This window comes from Adiantum capillus-veneris, chromosome 12 (genome assembly GCF_014529385.1).
Source record: "Adiantum capillus-veneris isolate H3 chromosome 12, ASM1452938v2, whole genome shotgun sequence".
Taxonomy (NCBI): Eukaryota; Viridiplantae; Streptophyta; class Polypodiopsida; order Polypodiales; family Pteridaceae; genus Adiantum; species Adiantum capillus-veneris.
The window spans coordinates 30,810,539-30,825,313 of record NC_140942.1 but is presented as its reverse complement, the minus strand read 5'-3'; the positions used below and the strand labels follow the sequence as shown (position 1 = coordinate 30,825,313).

Genomic DNA, 14,775 nt, shown 5'->3' with positions numbered 1-14,775 from the left:
TTGTTACAGTGGTATCAGAGCATGGCCGATTTCTCTTCTACGGGAAATCCGATCCCCGAATTTTTTTCCGCGGCACCTATGGCTTCAGGCAATGATCAGTCGACTCCCTCTGCATTTGGAGATGCGGGCAGGGATCACAAGGAAGATTCCGGCAGAGAGTACGGCCCGCCTTGGCCTACTTAGGCGGAGCGGCAAGAGATGGAGTGTCGCCAGTTGATCGGCGATGCAACAAAGATGATGCTCAATTTTGCCAAGGACCCGAAGATGGCAAAATATATGAACCAGACCTCTTTGGAGGAGGTACAGATGGAGTGGCAGAGAACCACAACACCACTCCCGAAACCCGCTCTCAAGAAACCTTCTGCCTCCAAGAAAATATACGGAGCAGGAACTGGAGAACGTGGTTGATGCACGGATTGCTCAGCTTTTTGACACGCAAAAGAAAGCCAAAAAGCACGGCAAAAAGCAGAAGAAAGGCACTGACTTCCCGGGATATTTGGGTCGTCGGTCGAGATTTGACAAGGCAAAGAAATTGAAGAAGCGCGTCAAGTTTGAAGACCTACCCAGTTCTTCTTCTTCTTCTTCTAACAGTTCTTCTAGCTCCTCGGATTCGAGCGAAGAAGATAGAAAAGGTAAAAAGCGAAGCAAGAAGCAACGCTTTGGAAAGGGCAAGAGAAAGGCAAAGAAGGCTAAATCTCGCCCAGAGACTGACAGTTCTACTGAGGACTCGTCTACAGACAGCTCAGATTCCCATGACGGAAAGTTTTATGCGAACAAGAAGAATTTTTACAAAGCCAACCAGTATGACTTTCTCGAAGATAAAAGCAAGAAAGTCCGAGAGTTTAAGGAAGGTGGCCACTCGATCAAGTTTGATACTTTTCAGGATACTCAGATGCTTCGAAGGCTTTGTCTTTTATACAGCAGTTTGACATCGCTTTCGCGGGAGGACGCTATTCAGAGCACTCCAAGATTCGGAGAGCTGCCTCTTACTTTAAGGGGAATGCTCGTACTTGGTGGTCCACGCTTCTATTAAGCAAGACTGTGCCAGTTACATGGCTGAAATTCAAGAGGCTTTTTATTTCTTCTTGGTTGACTCAAGAGTTTGAGCGAGATATACGAGCTGCTTGGAACCATCTCCGGATGACCAAGAGCGATACAGTGAATTCTTATTGTGAAAGATTCTGGAGCTCTTTTCTACCCACCTCTTCATTCAAGAAGATCTCGTTCAGAGAACAGATTGAGCGGTTTACCTTGGGTCTACCTACAGAGATCCGAGATCACTGCTTGGAACAGAAGTCAGCTTCTATTCAGGAGTTGATGAGTCATGCGAAGCGGGGCTTTGCCATTCACTCTGGCAGTCTGACCTACCCCACAGATGAGGCCATGAAAGTAGAATGAAAAAGAGCAACCCAGAGAAAAAAAAGGATGCACGACCCAAGCTTACTCCTAAGGAGAGAGCTCGCTTCATCAGAGAGGGGAAGTGCTTTCGATGCGGGGAACATGGACATATTTCCGCAAAGTGCCCTGATAAGACACAGAAACAATAGAATGATAAAGACGACGACAGGTCTGAGAGTTCGAGAGCAGCTGAGGAATGTAGCAGAAAAGGCAGATAGAAAAGCAGAACTGGTACCACATGGCATGGGACCTGCACCGAATCTAATGAATGAAAGTACAAACTTTGCCGCTTTCGAGGCAAAGTGAAGGATCAGGAAGCTCTTTTGAAGGAGCCAAGGCCAACTTCTTTTTACTTGGAATTGGCGGCTCGATTTGGAATTACGCCCGACAGACTGACGCCACAGGCAGAGGTAGTTCGACAGGCACCCGGATGGGATGTTGCCATTACACCGAGCATTGGCAAACTTTGATTGCAATGACAGGGGTGTTCAGGGCACGCGAGTGACGTTCTACTCGGGATCCCTTGGTACCACAAGAACTACGCCGTGGTTGACTACCGGGCCGAGAAAGCGACTTTGATAAATAAATGAAGGGCTTAGAGATTGTACTTGATGAACTTCAGTTTTCTTACTCATTCTTTTGGGAGAACTGAACGATGGATAAAAGTTGAATATGTTTTGACCTGAAGAAAAGAACGCCAAGATTTTTTTTCTCCACGCTCATGCCGATTGCTTTTGAGAGGACCTGAAGATCATACCATTGATCTGATATCTGGAAGCACGCCACCAAATCGGCCACCTTATCGTGTGAGCCGAGTACAGAATGAAAAGATTATGAACTCAATGAAAGACCTCTTGGAAAAGGGTCTTGTCCAGCCTAGTACTTCACCGTATTGCTCTCCAGTGTTGTTGGTTTTGAAGAAAGACGGATCTTGGAGAATGTGCATCGATTATAGCACTCTCAACGAAATCACCATCAAGAACAGATTTCCGATTCCTAGGATCGATGATATACTCGACAGGTTACAGGGATCCTCGTGCTTTAGCAGGATTGACTTGAAGAGTGGATATCATCGGATCAGGATAGCGCCAGGAGATGTCTACAAGACAGCTTTTCGGACGACTTTTGGGTTATTTGAGTTTTTGGTGATGCCTTTTGGCTTAACCAATGCTCCTGCGACATTTAACCAGATGATGGACAGGATTTTTCGAGAGTACAGGCTAATTTTTTTTTGGCACTTTCTTTGACGACATCATTGTTTTCTCCAAGAATGAGGCAGAACACAGAGATCATCTGCTTCAAGTCTTTTAGGCATTACGAGATCACACGCTAGTCATTAATGCAAAGAAAAGTGAATTTTTCCTACCATGGATACACTTTTTGGGACACATTGTGTCAGCAGCAATAGTGCAAATGGACCCGGCCAAGATAGAGACTATCCGTGATTGGCCCGATTTGAGGAATGTCCATGAAGTTAGAAGCTTCTTGGGACTGTGTTCGTACTACATGCGGTTCATACGAAAGTTTCCAGAGGCTGCTTCCCCTTTGCATACCTTGACACAGAAAGGAGTACCTTTTTCGTGGGGACCCACAGAGGTGACTGCCTTTCAGACATTGAAAGAGAAATTCACTACAGGACCAGATTTGACTTTGCCGGACTTGCAGAAGTCATTTGAAGTATTTTGTGATGCTTGTGGTCGTAGTCTGGGTGCGGTCTTGATGCAAGAAGGCCATGTCATAGCTTACGAGAGTCGTTTGTTCTCTAGGCCAGAGATGACAGCACAGATCTATGGGAAAGAGCTTTTGGCGGTTATCCATGCTCTTACTCAGTGGCGGCATTACCTACTCGGAGCGGATTTTACTGTCTTTACAAACCATCAGAGTTTGCGCTACTTCTTGTCACAGAAGCAGCTTTCGGAAAAGCAGATGCGGTGGGTGAACATCTTGTCACAGTTCCACTTCCAGATTGTCCATGTGCAGGGATAGAAGAATGTGGTGGCAGATGCTTTGTCTCGGAAACCATTGGTTCTGGCTATTTCCGCGATACATCATAGGAGCTTCGAGGATATGGTCGATCAGTATGCCACAGATACAGGTTTTGCAGATATTTTCACACGGATACGGGATGGGGAGACAGTAGCTGGATACACCCTTCGAGAAGGCTACTTGATGAAAAAGACTATGTTGTGAGTTACACAGCCGTTGAGGGAAAAGGTTATGACTGATTGCCACTGTCCACCTTTTACGGGTCACCGCGGCATTGCTACCACCATGAAAGGGGTAGAGAGAGATTTCTTTTGGCGGAGACTGAAGAAGGATGTGGAAGAGTTTGTGCGCAGTTGCTTGGTATGCCAGAAGGTCAAGTTTGACAGGCATAAGGCACAGGGATTGTTACAGCCTTTACCCATACCCACCCGCCCCTGGGAAAATATTGAAATGGATTTCATTTTTTTTTATCTCCCGAGAATACAGAATGATCACGATGATTTTCCGATTACATGGCACGCCTGAGACGATTGTCTCCGACAGAGACCCCAGATTTATGAGTTTGTTTTGGAAGGCAATTTGGGAGAACATTGGCACGCGGTTGCAGTTCTCGTCATCGTTCCGTTTGCAAACTAACGGGCAATCTGAGATTGCCAATTCAGTGATTTTAGATTTATTGAAGTCTTGTATCTCGCATCAGAAGACTCAATGGGAAAAGAACTTACCTTTGGTGGAATTTGCCTACAATAACACGATACACTTCGACGGGGAAGACGCCATGAGAGATTGTTGAAACTGCTGCGAAGGTTCCATCCTTCCTGAGCACGAAAGATTAGAAATTTGAAGCGGATGAATATTCGCGAGATTTGGATACGGCTTTTGCCAAGGTTCGCGAGACTTTGAACGACAGAAAAAGGCAGCGGATCGCCATAGTCGCGACATGAAATTGAAGGAGGATGATTGGGTGCTCTTACGTTTTGAGAAGGCACGCCTACGAAAGAACAAGGGAAAGGAGAGGCTTTTTCCAAAGCTTAGTATGCGATACTACGGCCCTTTCCAGATTACTGAAAAGATAAATGAAGTCTCCTTCCGACTGAAACTGCCAAATACTTGGAGGATTCACAATGCATTTCATGTGAATCTCTTGAAACCTTTTAAAGGTGATGTGCCTGATGATGGGGAGCCTGATGAGCAACCCGAAGTGGAAGAAAATGAGGAGATCCTTGTTCCTGAACAGATTTTGGCACATAAGGATACGAAGAATAAGGGTAAAGTCCGAAGGCGGTTCTTGGTTAAGTTCAAGAATTATCCTGCACTTGATGCGAAGTGGATGAAGGAGGGGGACCTAGCAGATACTCCTCAGGTTGTGAAACTTTACCTCGATGCTTTTGGTTTAGCATAGTCTACTCCAAATGGAACCCAGAATTCAGCTTGGCCGAAGATCTGGTGCAATGGGATGCACAAGAGGGGAGTTACTCCACTCCTTTGTCAACAGATGCCTCGATTTTGATACTAAAGTCACTGATGTCTCTTTGAGCTTCAGGGATACTGAGAGCTGACAGTATTCTGCTGGATGACTTTATGAAATGGAATTCCTGATTATGATACTGATTTGTTCTTGACTTCTTGTGAGTGCAGGAACTGATAGACGAAATGACTGCAGCATTTTGGTCTACTTGATCTCGAATAGACATGGTTGCAATAGGGGTTAGTCAATCGGACATCGATGAGGTCCCGATTGGACCTAGATGTGATTGCTAGCGACATTGCCAATAAATCATGGTCTAAGATCCGAATGAATGTTGAATGTCATGTGATGTCCTGTGATGTCTGGTGATGTCCTGTGATGTCGTGTGATGTGACTGTCGATTTTGTACATGTGCTAGATGTGTGTTCCTAGTACGTAGGTACTAACAGTCAATGTCTGCTAAGACGGTTTATGGCTTTTGTCGGTTTTGCAGGCGTAATCGCGGTCGATTACAATGCTTTCAAGAGGGGGGTATGTCACAAAGTGATGACGTGGCGGACAGCAGAAACCCTAATTTCTGCCAAAAACCCTAAAATTCCTGCAAACCCTAATTTTTGTTAGAAACCCTAAATTCCGGAAATCACGGAGGCGGATTATTATAAAAAAAAAATTTGGAAAATGATGAGCGACGCGAATTTTGCTTTTGCTTTTTTTTTATAAAAAAAAAGAGAAAAGACTCTCTAAGAGAGAGAGAGAGAACTGATGCTTTTGATTTTAAAAGCTTTTGGAGCTCTGCTTTTGGGCATCCCTTGTAACCTTTAAATTAGTGGTGAGGGCCTCACTTCTCGGAGCATCTGGACGCAGAGTCTGAGAGTGAAACCCTAACCGCTCTCTTGTACTTTGATGATTGATTAATACAAAAAGAAATATCGAAAGGGGCGCCAATCTTTGGGGCCAATATCTCTAGGCACGGAACTCCGCCGGGCCAGTGCAAATCTATTGTGATCTGTGAATTGTTTTGAAGTGGTTATTTGGTGCTGTCACGGTTGATTCTTGACTTGGAGTGTCCAAGTTTGTTACAGATGCCTCAATTTTTGAATACTAGAGTCACTGATGTCTCTTTGAGCTTCAGGGATACTGAGAGCTGACAGTATTCTGCTGGATGACTTTATGAAATGGAATTCCGGAAAAATGTGAAACTGATTTGTTCTTGTCTTGTTTAAGTGCAGGAATTGATAGATGAAATGACTGCAGCATTTTGGTCTGAATGATCTTGAATAGACATGGTTGCAGTAGGGGTTAATCAATCGGGCATCTATGAGGTCCTGAGTGGATCTAGATGCGATTGCTAACTACATTGCCGATAAATCATGGTCTAAGATCCGAATGAATGTTGAATGTGATTTGTCATGTGATGTCCTGTGATGTGACTGTCGATTGGTACATGTGCTAGATGTGTGTTCCTAGTGCGTAGGTACTAACAATCAGTGTTTGCTAAGGCAGTTTATGGCTTCCGTCTGTTTGGCAGGCGTAATCGAGGGCGATTACAATGCTTTCAAGAGGGGGGTATGTCACAAATTGGTGACGTGGCTGCCCATGTGTATACACACACCTCGGGGAAATGGAAATGGCTGCTGGAGTTGCTGACGTGGCTTGCTGTGTACGGCAGGGCTGCCACGTGTCAATTGTACATAATCCCACGATTTGCGGTGGATTTTCCGGCTGATGAAGTGGCACTGTTTGCGGCAGTTGTTATAGCTTTTGGGCATTGCTTTATGCTATGCAATTGAAGAGAGAGAGAGAGAGAGAGAGAGAGAGAGATCTTTTGTTTGCTTTATTCCCGAGAGAGAGAGAGAGAGAGAGAGAGAGAGAGAGAGAGAGAGAGAGAGAGAGAGAGATTGTGAAAAGCAAATAGCTTTTGCTTTATTTAACAAGGCTTTTGATTTCAGCTTTTGGGCTCTGCTTTAAGCATCCCTTGTAACCTTTAAATCCGCGGGTATAAATACGCGGGTAGGCCTCTCATAACTCAGAGCATCTGGACGCAGAGTCTTAGTGTGAGCACCTGCCTGCACTCTTGTACCTTGAACACAAATTAATATAAAAGAAATACCGAAAGGGGCGCCAGTCTTTGGGGCCAATAACTCTAGGCACGGAACTCCGCCGGGCTAGTGTCGAGAATCAATTGTGAACTGTAAATTGTTTTGAAATGATTATTTGTGATGTCGTGGTAGATTCTTGACTTGGAGTGTCCAAGTCTGTTACATTCGACTTCCCCAGGTTGAGGGCGGATTTCCTTTGCTCATCGGCAGCCATGGTTACGGCACTCTAAAGCACACCAGTCACTCTTGGAGGCCAGCTCTACAAGTCAGGACAGGATGGTGTCTAAGGCGGTGTGTCTCCCCCCATGAAGTTGAGCATATTCTTGAGGATGGCCACAATGGTCCCACTGGTGGCCATTACCTTGGTCACATCACCACCCAAAAAATTCTACAGAGTGGTCGACGGTGGTCCTTACGTATTAAAGGATACAATTGCTCATGTCAAAGTTTGTGATGTTTGTTAGCGTTGTGGACCGAAACCAAGTAAGCAGTCCAACCGTCCTCTACAGGTCTCCATGGCATTAGTACCATTTACAAGATGGGGTCTAGACTTTATGGATCCAGTTTCTCCTTCGGCTCAACCACATAATCGGAAGTATCTGCTTGTGGCTATAGATTACGCTATCAAGTGAGCAGAGGTACTGGCAACAACTGATTGCACTGGCAATAGTGTAGCAAAGTTTTCATAAAATGTATTGTGCAAGTTTGGGTGCCCCCTGGAGATCACCAGTGATCGGGTTAGTCACTTTGTTAATGAGCTGATTGGCCAACTATAAGATTTTTCATCGCAAATCTTGCGCCTATTACCCTAGAGTCGGTGGGCAGGCCGAGAGCACGAACAATTTTTAGTGATGCCTTTTGGCCTTACCAATGCTCCAGCGATCTTTAACTGAATGATGGACAGGATTTTCAAAGAGTACAGATCTTTTGTTGGCACTTTCTTTGATGACATTATTGTTCTCTCCAAGGATGAGAGAGACCATAGAGAACATCTGCTTCAGGTCTTTCAGGCATTGCGGGATCACAAATTGGTGATCAATGCAAAGATGAGTGAATTTTTCCTACTAGAGATACACTTTTTGGGACACATCGTCTCAGCAACAGGAGTGCAGATGGACCGGGCCAAGATTGAGACTATTTGTGATTGGCCCGATTTGAAGAATGTCCATGAAGTAAGAAGCTTATTGGGCTTAAGTTCTTACTACCGACGGTTCATTAGAAAGTTTGCAGAGGTTGCTTCCCCTTTGCATATCTTGACACAGAAAGGAGTCCCTTTCTCGTGGGGATCCACAGAGATGACTGCTTTTCAGACATTGAAAGAGAAATTGACTACAGGACCAGTTTTGACTTTGCCGGATTTGCAGAAGTCATTCGAAGTGTATTGTGATGCTTGTGGTTGTAGTCTCGGTGCGGTCTTAATGCAAGAAGGCCATGTCATTGCCTATGAGAGCCGATTGTTTTCAAGGCCGGAATTGACAGCACAGATATATGAGAAAGAGCTTTTGGCGGTTATGGATGCTTTTACTCAGTGGCGACATTACCTACTCGGAGCCGATTTTACAGTCTTCACAGATCACCAGAGTTTACCCTGCTACTTGTTACGGAAACAGCTATCGGAAAAGCAGATACAGTGGGCGAACATCTTGTCACAGTTTAACTTCCAGATTGTCCATGTACAGGGACAGAAGAATTTGGTGGCAGATGCTTTGTCTCGGAAGCCGTTGGTTCTGGCTATTTGCGCAATACATCATAGAAGCTTCGAGGATATGGTCGATCAGTATGCCACAGATCCAGATTTTGCAGATGTATTTGATCGAATATAGAATGGGGAGTTAGTAGCGGGATATTCCATTCGGGATGGCTTCTTGATGAAGAAAACGATGTTGTGCGTTACACATCCGTTGAGGGAAAAGGTTTTAACCGAATGCCACTATCCACCATTTACGGGTCACCGCGGCATTGATACCACCTTGATAGGCCAAGACTCGAGAAGGATGTGGAGGATTTTGTACGCACTTGCTTGGTATGCAAGAAGGTCAAGTTTGACAGGCATAAAGCACATGGATTATTATAGCCTTTACCCATACCCACCCGCCCTTGGGAAAGTATTGCAATGAATTTCATTTTTGATCCCCCGAAGACACAGATTGGGCACGATGGTATCTGGATTGTTATTGACAGATTTAGCAAGCAAGCTCATTTCATTTCAGTGGAGAAAACAATCGAGCCAGATCACTTAGCGAGACTGTTCATTGCCCAGATATTCAGATTACATGGCATGCCTAAGACAATTGTCTCTGACAGAGATCCCCGATTCACGAGTTTGTTTTGGAAGGCTATTTGCAAGACCATTGGTACACGGTTGCAGTTCTTGTCATCTTTTCACCCGCAGACAGATGGGCAATCGGAGATTGCAAATTCAGTCGTATCGAATTTGTTGAAATCTTCTTCTTTGGATCAGAAGACTTCATGGGAAAAGTATTTTGCCCTTGGTGAAATTTGCCTACAATAACACGTTCCACTCTTTGATGGGGAAGACGCCATTTGAGAAGGTGCTACGAAGGTTCCACCCTTTCTAAGCACGAAAGGTAAGATTTTTGAAGCCAAGTAGTTCACGTGGAACTTGGACTTGGTCCGGGAGGCTTTAGAAGAAATCTCAAGAAAGACATAAGAAGGCAGCAGATCGACATGGTCGCGACTTGAAATTAAAAGAGAACGATTGGGTGCTCTTACGTTTTGAGAAGGCACGCCTGAGAAAGAAAAAGGGAAAGGAGCGGCTTTTTCCAAAGCTTAGCATGAGATACTATGGACCTTTCCAGATAAAAGAAGAGATAAATGATGTCTCCTTTAGACTAAAGCTGCCCGATACTTGGAGGATTCACAATGTTTTTCATATGAGTCTCCTGAAGCCTTTTAAAGGCGATGTGCCCGATGATGGGGAGCCAGATGAGCAACCCAAAGTGGAGGAAAACAAGGAGACACTCGTTCCAGAACAAATATTGGCACATAAAGATAGAAAGATAAAAGGTAAAGTGATAAGGCGGTTCTTGGTAAATTCAAGAACTATCCCACAATGGATGCGAAGTGGATGGAGGAGGACCTGGCAGATACTCCTCAGATTGTGAACCTTTACCTTGAAGCATTCGGTTTAGCATAGTCTACTCCGATAGAACCTCGACTTCAGCATGGGAGAATCTAGTGCAGCGGGTTTGCACAAGAGGGGAGTCACTCCACTCCTTTGTCAACAGATTGCCCCGATATTTTGATTTGATACAAAGTCACTGATGTCCCTTTAGCTTTCAAGGATACTGTGAGCTAACAATATTCTGCTGTATGACTTCATGAACTAGAATTCTCGATAATATGATATTGATTTGTACTTGACTTGTTTAAGTGCAGGAACTGATAGACGAAATGACTGCAACATTTCGGTCTCATAAATCTCTATTGACATGATTGCAATAAGGATTAGTCAATCCGGCATCTGAGAGGTCCCGACTGGATCTAGATGCGATTGCTAAATACGTTGCGGATTGATCATCGTCTAAGATTGGAATGATTGTTGAATGTGATTTGTTATGTGATGTCCTGTGATGTCATGTGATGTCTTGTGATGTCCTATGACGTGACTATCGATTGGTACATGTGCTAGATGTGTTGTTCCTAGTGCGTCGGTACTAACAATCAGTGTCTGCTAAGATAATTTATGGCTTCTGTATGTTTTGCAAGCGTAATCGAGGGCAATTACAATGCTTTCGAGAGTGGGGTATGTCACAAGTGGGTGACGTGGCATGGCATGGACCTTGACACAATTCCAGTGGGGCAACAGAGCATACACACACACTCCCAGGCTGGTAGATCCCGAAAAGTCCGCTGACACGCTAACGTGGCAGTACCATACGGACTCCCGGATTTTGTAGCGCAATTTCCGTTGACAGGCTGACGTGGCTGAGCGAACAAAATTCCGTGATTTACGAGCAGCTGTACGGACACTTGCTTTTTGCGCAAGAGAATTTTATGCAAGGCTCATTGAGAAGCTTTTGGACAAGTTGCTTTATTTTAAGATGTTTTTAAAAGTGAAAGCTTTTGGGGCTCTGCTTTTGGGAATCCCTTGTAAACATTTAAATAGGTGGACAGGGCCTCACAACTCAGGGGCATCGGGATGCAGACTCTGAGAGTGAGAATCCTCCCACTCTCTTATACTTTGAACATAGATTAATACAAAAAGAAATACCGACAGGGGCGAGAGTCTTTGGGGCCAATATCTCTAGGCACGGAACTCCGCCGGGCCGGGTCGAATCAATTGTGAAGTGAACCTCTGTTGTGTCGCAGTAGAATCTTGACTTGGAGTGTCCAAGTTTGTTACACAAGTCCATCCAAGCAACCCAAAGGGAAAGGCAATCTACGCAAAAGAGTTAAGGTACATAAAGACTCAATCGATAAACTGGCAACTTTACCTTTCTTAGAGTCCCAAGTTAAAGTCTCTCAAGTCTGGGCCGCAACTCCAACAAATGTGATAGGGCGGTCCGTGGCCACCTCTACCTTTACTCCACCCATTGTTAGTGTTGCAGGTGCCCAATCACACACCCCAGTTGTGTCGGCAATACCACCTACTCCTAGTGTAGGGGCACCTAGCTATGGGTAAGGTGACCCGTTTGTCAACTTTTCGCCCCAAGCCGACAGACTTCTAAATGCAGACAGAAAGGCATTTCAGACTATTATAGATGCAACCATCTCTTTGCAGGGTACTCACGGCATGTATCAAGCCGTATATGAGAATATGCCAAGGGAAGTGCGCAACCACCTTCAAAGATCAATGGACAGGGATGTGTTAATTGCTCAAGCTCAAGATCGCATCAGAATTCTCACTATACAGGTGCAGGATCTCTAATACATGGTCCGCGCTTTACACATGCAGCTAAAAGAAGCAAATGATATGGCCACAATTCACCAACTTCCCTCCGTGGTCAGTCAAGTGTGTTCCTCCTACGCCCAAGCTCATTTCATAGCCGTTTCAAAACCAGCTCCAACCCTGACAAATACAGCTCCAAGTTCTACTAATGTTGCTGTTGCGGCACTCCAAGAGCATGTTTCGAAAGATCATTCAGTGGATTCACAGGGAGCCGAACACCCACCACCAACTATGGAGTCTCGGCACCACCGGGGTCGGCTTCATCACAGTTTTGAGGACCCTCAGTGGCCTCGCTCTCCCATCCTCCCTCGTCCCATCATGCTCCCTTTTACAACGGCTTTCCTAGATTTCTACCATCAGGTGTTCCACCTGCTCACCCTACCCAATCTACTGCTTATGGCCGGTGCTTCATATCCAATGTACCCTCCTCAAGCATATGGCCACTACCCTCCACCATACGCCTAGCCTCCATCTCCTTACCCGCCCTCACCTCCATCGTCCAACCACCAATAGCTCCTAGGCATCTTCACCCTACAATGTACATACCATAGTAGAGCTTATTGCAGATTTTCACATCTTCCAGTGCACCACTCTCCGGGACAGTGAGTGGTCTTGTGGCGGGCAACTTGTAGCTGGACTACAATGTCACTCTACACGGAAAGACAAGACACTTACAGTTGATCGTGGGTTCACACTTGGTGGACTTAACACGTGGCAGGAGTGGTGGTTTAGAGGACACCGTGGCCAATTCTTCTCCGCCACAGTTTGGAGATAGGTGCAGCTGGACAGTCAAAGATATTTGAGTTATCCGTTGGATGCCCTTTTCGGTTGTATACATGCTCACGTTTGCTTTAGCCGGGTTACACTATTTTAGATGGTTTTATGAGTCTTGAGTCTAGAGTGTACACCACACATCTGCACTCTCTCTGCACTTCTTGAGCCTCGACACCCCCATTGTACACGTGAGTTCTGGGCTTGGAGTAGAGTGTGCTGCCAGCCAGAGTCTGTACATGTTCATTTGAGTTAGTTGAGTCCCATATTGTTCAGGTTCTACTATTGAGCAGCTTGTTCATTCTGTTGTTCATTGTCTACAGTGTTTCATTCTGTTGGAGTGAGATTTCATAAAGCACGACACATTATTTCCGCTATAGAGAACCAAAGAAAGGAGATAAAGACCTTGATCTTGGAGCTTTGGAACCTCAATGCCTTTAAATATGAGCCTAGGGCATAGTTACCCGAACGGAAACGAGGGATGGCAACGGGCATGGAATGCCATTCCCTTTTATGGATATTTACATCTGAAACACGGAACGAGGATTTGGAATGGGAATGGGGAGAGGAGATCTGAAAATGGCTCAAGGCTACACTTCACTACTTGCATTGGGCATTCCACTTTTTTATAGAATAAGCAACTATCCCTACATATAGCTAGGCACCCAGTATAAAGCAAGTTGCTCTCTCTCCTCTCTAAGTCCACTTCAGCCTCTCTCTCATCTCCTATTTGCAGGCATCCCCATCTGACCTTATTTCTGCAAAAAGCATTCCCCCCTCCCCTTGTCTATTCTTAACCCCTTTGAGAGGTTAGGAAATCAGAGATCCCTCTCCCTCCCTCTGGCACACAGTTACAAAAGGGCCCCAGCTGAGAAAATTCACCCTTTTATACCCCCTTGTTGCTCACCTTTTTTCAGCTATCTTCTCCTTACAATGAAATTGCTCCCAGAGCAGTCAAGGCTATCCCAACACGACAAGAGCAATTAAGCTCAAAACCATAGCAAAGAACTGCTTCCTCACACGTTAATGTGGTTACAACCCATGTAAGTCATAAACGGGACTGTATACAGTGGATTAGACCCCAAAGACCATCTATCCATCGTGATAGATTATCGATTGGACTCTTCTTCTGTCGGAATTACAGTGTCGATTATTTTCTTTTTCTAGCTTAAAAAATAACTGATTTCTTTATACATTACGTTGATGTTGTTGTGCACTCTCCCTTTAGGACAAGAAAAAACTTTGTAAAACCAACAAGCTGAGTCTCTATCACACTCAGCTTGTAAGAGAGCACACTTGACAAACATAACAATTCGAGCTGATAGTCTGTACCATTATGTGTGCCTTACTAAATGAAAAGCAACCTCAGACATTTATGATAACATAGTTTCCCTAGCAAAGTATTCAAAAAATCCAAAGACTAGACTATGAAACACTACTCTCCCTGAAATTGAAGTGCATCTATTAAAGACCAAAATGAAGGCTTGCATCAATCACAAGATACTTTGACTAATTTATTTGTTTAACAATCTTACACTTTTTGAATACTTCTGGTCTGAAGGAATATATATCATCACTCTCTTATACTAGCACTATTTTAGCACATGGCATTAGCCTGATTGTAAAGGACCCTTCATGGTCCCTTGCATGCTAGCCCCGTACTAACCCTTTTGATGTCTCAATGGCCATCCGTGATTTGTGAGGTAAAGTAAGCCTCTTAAGGCTACCCTACATGCCTTTGTGTGACCTTCTGATAGGCTAAAATAATCCAAGTCTTTTTTGCCAAAAACAAGGAAAGAAAAAAACAATACTGGCAGTTGAGGGAGAGAGAAGTTTTATGGATGAATGGCTTCTTCTTTGTTGTGGACAGAATCAACAATTTCATTTGCCAAGAAACTACAAAATGTGCAAAATGTGAATCGGAGAAACTTTAATGGATCATTTCTAATCAAGGCCTGCTGGTGTGTCAAGGTATCATGGAAGAAGTCTCGCACATATGCAAAAAGTCCATTTTTTGAAATGGAAGGTCTTGGTTGCATGTGAAGGGAGCCCAAGTCATTGATCTCGTTTGGCGTCAAATAAACAAAAATGCTAGGTAATGCATTTGTCTCTGATGGTTCTACTTAAATGGATCCCAAGTT

At 44.6% G+C, this 14,775-nt stretch overlaps 1 protein-coding gene across 2 annotated transcripts in view; it reads right to left on the bottom strand.

The window, feature by feature from the left end:
• The window catches only part of LOC147445513 (RNA-binding KH domain-containing protein RCF3-like), a 148,727-nt gene that overhangs the window by 69,964 nt on the left and 63,988 nt on the right, over positions 1 to 14,775 (bottom strand). The gene's annotated exons all lie outside the window — the stretch shown is intronic.